Raw genomic sequence first — 6,577 nt, 5'->3', positions numbered from 1 at the left:
CAGCGTCCTCGTGAAGGATCGAAGGCCGGGAGGAAAAATCAAACCCCGATATGAACCAGGTAGTTGGACAGTGGCACAGAGGCGGGGTACCATGATCACAGCTGAAAGAGGGGTGGAGTCGACCACCAGGAACATCTCGTGGTTCAAACGCATTCCGGAGGCCACTGAGCGCGACCCGGGGGGGGCTGAACGGTGGGGAGGAAGAGATCTCAACCCCAGAGCTGGAACCTGGACTGACGCCCAGCGGAGCCGGCATCGCCCCAGAGCAGAGCCATCCTGCCCCGGCGGGAGGTGAAGCCCCGAACAGCCACCCAACCAACTCCGGCACTCGTGCCACCGCAAGGTATGGTCTGAGAGAGAACCCCCCGCCAAGCAGCCGCCTTAAAGACTTTGCCTGCCAAGCAAGTGAGTGACTGTTATGGACTTCTGTTTATTTTGTTATCCAAGTTGGGGAGGGATGTTGCAGTTAGCGCTCTAGCGTTAGACGCTAGAGCGCAAGGGGATACTACGCAATGCGTACGCCGATGTATAAAAATAAAGGGGCGCGGCCTGAGAGGCAGTCCGCGCCGAGACCAAGAGTGTGGCGTCCATCATTGCGGCTGCGAGCGTGCGCAGCGAGGGCCCGCAATAGCGCTAGCAGCGCTACTACACTGATGACCGTCACCAGCAAAACAGGTACATCATAACCTCTACGATTTTAAAATCGGTGACAGTGGACCCAGGTGGCATTTTACGTTTCAGAGGGTCGGACATCCTGCAGGTAGGGTCTGCAACAAATACTTACTGGTCTCACCACAGGGGTCGGGATTTGGAAAGTGTTCTGTCGCCTGAACGTCTTACGTGGGGTGAGGCTCGTGCGCTGCGCATTCTGACGTTTCCTACGCGGGTCGCAAAGGTGGTGGGCTGCGCGTGGGAGGTGCTGGCGCCAACAACAGGGCGGAAGTTGAGCAGAATTGTCGTGCCTTTCAAGCCTCACTTTCGTTCACTGTTTGGTTGCGAGTGCTTTGCGGCATAGGGGCGGAAGGCGTACGGAAATTCTTGTCCAACGGCAGGTTCCTGGTAGAAAATGAGTCAAGAAAGCTAGTAGCTCTTGTCTTTCTGTGTCCCGTTGCCGAGGAGCTGCATAATACGTTTTGAAGGTAAGAATACTATGTGTATACTGCACACGGTCCGGTCTGCACGTCTGTGCTTCTTTACTTCACTTTCGGATATTTTGGCATTCAAATGATGTAACATTTCATAAGTTTCGTAACGGCCAATTCGCTTGGTATTGGCGTTTTCGTAAATTTCATCATATGAAACTAACATGTATTTAAATGAAGCTTTTTACCAGTGAATCGAAAGGAGAATGTATGATTATTTTTTCCTGTTGAAGGGTAAAACTCAATAAGTAAATACATGGAGAAATAACTTAAAAAGCATTTGGAAGTTGTGTATGTTGAATATGAATATTTAACGAACCAGGATAATTGCCATTTTACAGAAGAATACTGAGAATTTTCCAGAAATTATTTTTCACCTAACAGCGCTTGGCCCTTCCAGATTACAAAGCATAAACAAAAGGGATTAGTTATTTATTTGTGAGAAAGGTAGCAACCCTGCAGTGTCGTGTGGTTTATCCTGGGTAAGTTGGTATGTATGTATGTATGCATGCACTGTAGCTGGGCCTTAAAGTGGGATGAAAGAAGTGTTTAGTGTCTATATTTAAGAGCAAAGAGCGTACTTAAACTGTAAACTAAATTGCTGTGATTACCTTAGTGTGCAACCCAAAAGGTATTTTGGTACTTCTCAGAGTTTTATGTTATTGCATTCAGATATCTATCACAGCAACTGACAACACCTAAAACTAACCCAGGACTATTGGATTTGTCAATGATCTTTAGCTGATTAACATAAACCAGTAACAGCGATGATTTTGTTCCAAATAATTAATATTGAAAATGTTTCATTTCTGTAATTGTGAGATTGTGAATTAAACATTGCTGTGTCCTGTAGAAGGAGAAGTGGTCTTCAAAGAGTCTTAATCACACCTGTTACGTTCACTCTGTTAGACATGTACGCCTGGGATTTAGTTGAGTTGTAACCTGTCATGTCTGTAATTAAAAGGGGCTACTGAAACAGGTCTCTTTGGGGCGCTATATTTTGGCCCATAATTTAGCCAGTGGCAATGCGTTTACTGTAACAAGTGGGACAAACATATCCTTTATGGTCTGGCAGCACCTGGCTCACTGTTGCGCTTCCTTGACCTGCGTTAAAGAGAATTAACAACTGACTGGAGAAGGCCAGAGATGTTTTATTTTCTGTTCTTGTTGAAGAGGAGTATTGTCTTTACTCCAGGAATGCGCTCCTCTAACAGACTCATCTTGTGGGCCTTATGCTTGCACGCAGGACAAAGGACCCTGTCTTCTTTTGCTGGTGTATTAGTACTATTTTGAGCGCATGTATCCTTTACTATGCACACAGCAATAGTAGACCGTGAGCCTTGGAGATTGTTGGCAGCCCAATTGATAGTACCTATTTTTTTAGGTGTCGCCTGGTGTTGCAGCGCGCATGCGCCGCTCGCTCTGCAAGGGCTTCTTGGAGTCAATACGGTTCCAGAAGTTGAGTTTGGGCTCCGTCCCTATTTTCCATTGGTGTGCGTCATTTGACGTCATTAATTATGCTAAACAGAGTGTGATGATTGTACTGGAGGCTATATAGTCCATCCTGGGTACCACCCTGTCCACTTTTGGCCCGCCCACCTGGACTGGATCTTTTACTCCGCGGCGTGACACAGTGTCTTCTAATTACTGGATGAGCACTTTCTTTTTTTCATTTGCACAGTGGCGTGACATGGCGACAGCTGTTTGTGTTCTTGTTTACTTACATTTTCACGGCGTCCACTTCAGGGACGCCGCGCTCGGTTTATTTGTATATTTCTTAACTTTAACACTGAGCGCAGCACCTGCTTCAAGGACACTGCGCCCAGTGTTACAGTTAAGAAATATATAAATAAACCGAGCGCGGTGTCTGTGAAGCGGCGTCGTGCTCAGTTTTAAACGTAAGCATTTCATATGCAGTCGGACCTATTGCATTGCAAATACTTGTTAGAATTGTCGGTGCGAAGCATCGGAAGGACTCTGCCGACTTAAAGCCCTGAGTGCAACCACGTAATCACAGGAGTGCTGTCTACCACAGAAAAGTTTAAACTCGCCAGTGAGGCTCATACTGGCCTTAAACATGTGACTTTTATGAAGCGCAGAAACAGGCTCAGGATTGGATGTAAAAATAAAATCCTGCAGGATTGGGATATGCACAGTTTGAACAGTTTTTGGTTTACATGGTGAGAGATATTGAACGGAATCACAGTGCTTTTTCTGTTATTTGGAGATGGCGTTTATGGGAAATCCTTATTGTTGCAAGCGACGCAAGAGAAGTTTCGTACCAGACACAGGCTTAGTTAAAGGGAAATTCATAAACTGTCCAACCCTCTTAGTTTTAGTCTGCTCACATTACGATACTTTATTTTCCTTGTGGGAAACATTCTCTCAAGCAATCTGTTTGACAGTCCGGTAGGAAGGCCTTTGATCACTATCTGTGTCGCCATCTTTTGGTAATCTGGGAGCAGGAGCCCCAACCTAAACATTGATTGCTTTTCACCACAAGCTGACTGTTGTGATGTTTACTTGTATAGTTTTACACATTTAACTTCATTAGTGTTCTTAAGTTATTCTTACCTTGGGTGGAGCGTTCATGCTCTTTGCGTTCTTTGTCCTCGTGCATAGAATGTAAGGTACACAGCACTCCACAGATGTCAGTTGCAGCTGGGTCGTGGAGGTAGCTGGATGCCAGGTTGTGCCACGAGTAAACTTCATTACTCTACGAAGTGTTTCCTGTCTTTCTTCGACGAATCCATCTCAACACTGACACACTTAACACTTTATGCATGCCTTGTGCCCTTTCACTTCATTCGCAATGGCGGCTGCACACACCACTCTTGGGACGTTGTCCTTGAGCAGAAGCAGCCGCTTTTCAATTTTATTTTCTGCATGCGTTCACTTATGTTTCACAATGCCCTGCTTTCCTGACACCATGTGATCCGGGCTTTAGGCTCATATTCAATTACACGGGGGGGGGGTGGAGGTGCGACATGTGGTAAGATACAGTGCATGGGGGTTGGGTGCAATACTTGCACTTTTCTACACCAACAGGTCCTGTCAGCAAGCCATACAGGAAAACATATTGTAATTTTTAATCCAGTCCTTTATTGTATGCGTTTAGTTTAATAAAATTATTTCTAATTGCATTTGTACGGCACTTATTTCCCATGCAGAGAAGTTAAAGCGCTTATTGGCAATTTGCATAATGCTCAAGTACCCCCAAAGAGTTATGGGCTCTAGGCGACTTTTAAAAGGGGCTCATAGGAACAAAGTGAGTACTCAGCAGAGGGAGAGAGAGAGATATGTACTTGCCCAAGGTCACACAAGTGGGTCAAACCTAGCACGGATTGTATCGCGCTGGTGTCCTAGACCACAATTGAACTCTTAAAGGCATTCCGAATAACAGCATTGCTTGCAGGTGCCATCTCGCTTCATGGAAAGTGCTGACCCGATGAATCTTTACAGAATTCAGGGCTGCCCAGTTTGTTTCCTAGTGTCTTCATCATTTCCCTCGAGTGGGGGTATGGGTGTATTCAAATGTCAAAAAAAAAGAAAATTGTGCTACCAGTTTAACCAAAAGTTAAACATTCTTTGAAATGCAGACCGCATGAGCCTCTCCAAATGAGGAAGGATACAAATTCCATTAAATTGTCGAGATTTTAAATGATTTATGTTCTCTCCAGAGCATACTTTATAAACGTTTTCCTAAAGAAAAAGAAGGTTCTTGGAATACGTGATTTTTACCAGATATCTTCAAAATACAAGGACTACAAGGATGGTGCTCGTGTTGGTATATTTTTATTACGCAATCAACAGAACTTCACACTTTTATTCTCCATTTTTATTGTATCATTATTCCATTTAGAAATACAAAAGTATCTTTTTGATTATATGCTAAACAGCTCTAAACTTGACTCGATTTTCTTACACAGTAATTGGTCATATGGCCAGCTTGTTAGATCGAGCCTAGCACCACCTCCGCACCAGCGCAGCACCACCTCAACATCAGCACAGTATCCCCTCAACATTCTTGGTTATATATAAGATAACAAGAATGCTTAACACTTTTTTATTATAAATTTTAAACAATCTGCACAGCGGCAACACTGCTCTACAACATAGTTTAAAGACATTGAAAAAGCCAATATCTCTGGCTAAACGCTTCTACTGTCCCAAAGGCGAGACCTATTGGCTATGCGAATGCTTGTTTATTTTGCAGCTGCAGTAGGCAGGTGGGCCGTGCATCGGGTACAAAGTGAAAACTATTTGTGAAAGTAAGAACTCTGTCAGACCAGCCATACTGGGCAGGGGTGTAGCTTTCATTTGTGCAGCAGGTGCTATGATTAGCGTTGTATTTTATAATTCAAACTGCAGGCTGGGGGCCCGTTTTCTTCCTTGCACTGGGACCCATGACACTCTGGTTACGCTTCTGACAGTGGGTCCGATAGAGATGCAATATTGGAAATCAATGTAAGTTTGTTTTTATAGTTTCTCCTACCACATTCTACAGAAGGCTGTGGTCATGTCTGAAAAGGAAAGCACAAAATGTGAATCCTGAATCTTTCTCAAATGGAACAAGGCACTTTTAGTCTCTGATCCCTGGCTGTATCTTTTCCAGCCTTATCTTTAGTGTGTTCAGCTTCTGGACTGCACCATGGTGTCCTTGCACCTTCCAGCATCTAAGGCAGTATGCTCACTTTTAGAGTTCGTGAGCCACATGATTCTAGGTTGATTTAGGCCACAGCCTTAATTATATTGGCCATGCCCCTTGCAAAGTGCTCCTGGCCACGCCTCTTTGGTCATGCCTCCAAGACCCCCACTTTTTTTTTTATCCCACCTAAAGTCCTGATGTACACCCCTTTTCTCTCCACATCTCCTGAATCTTTTATATTTTACAATTCATCTTCAGCATCCACTTGTCACTCTCTCCTGAATGCACCTCCTCGCATCTCCTTCACTTCACCATCTCCCAAATGCACAATGCACCAACTCAACTGTAAGCAATGGGCTTTCTTTTACTTTCGCCTTGTCAATATTTTGGCAAATGTATAAATCTATCGGGATTTGTATAGCGCGGCTGCTTCAACTGTGAGGATCTCGAGGCACTGTGGTGTCCTGCTGTGGGATTCCGATGCCCGTTCCTATGGTTTAACATCCAGGTCTTGAGGTCCTTCCTGAAGTGATAAAGCGGCAGAGCTGCTTTGACATGTAGTGGGAAGGTGTTCCAGGTCTTCTCTGCCAGGTGGGAGTAGGAGCGGCTTCCGCTGTTGGCCTGACTGATGCGCTGGGTAGCTGCTAGAGGGAGGTATCTGGAACGGAGTTCCATGGTAGGTTGGTGGAAGTTCACTCCTTTGTTGAGGTATGCCGGTCCTTCATTGTTTAGTGCCTTGTAAGCATGGGTGACCAGCTTGAACTGGCATCTCTTTGCGACTAGGAGC

At 45.0% G+C, this 6,577-nt stretch overlaps 1 long non-coding RNA gene across 1 annotated transcript in view; it reads left to right on the top strand.

Annotated features, from left to right (window-relative positions):
- The first annotated feature begins 935 nt into the window (after positions 1-935).
- LOC146830454 (uncharacterized) overlaps positions 936-6,577 on the top strand; it is a 161,442-nt gene continuing 155,800 nt past the window's right edge. Inside the window, exon 1 of the long non-coding RNA XR_014961158.1 lies at positions 936-1,139. This is a non-coding gene — a long non-coding RNA (uncharacterized LOC146830454). The remainder of the gene's footprint in view (positions 1,140-6,577) is intronic.

This window comes from Triturus cristatus, chromosome 5_1, assembly GCF_964204655.1.
Source record: "Triturus cristatus chromosome 5_1, aTriCri1.1, whole genome shotgun sequence".
Classification (NCBI taxonomy): domain Eukaryota; kingdom Metazoa; phylum Chordata; class Amphibia; order Caudata; family Salamandridae; genus Triturus; species Triturus cristatus.
The sequence above is the reverse complement of the archived record's forward strand: the minus strand, read 5'-3'. Positions and strand labels throughout refer to the sequence as shown.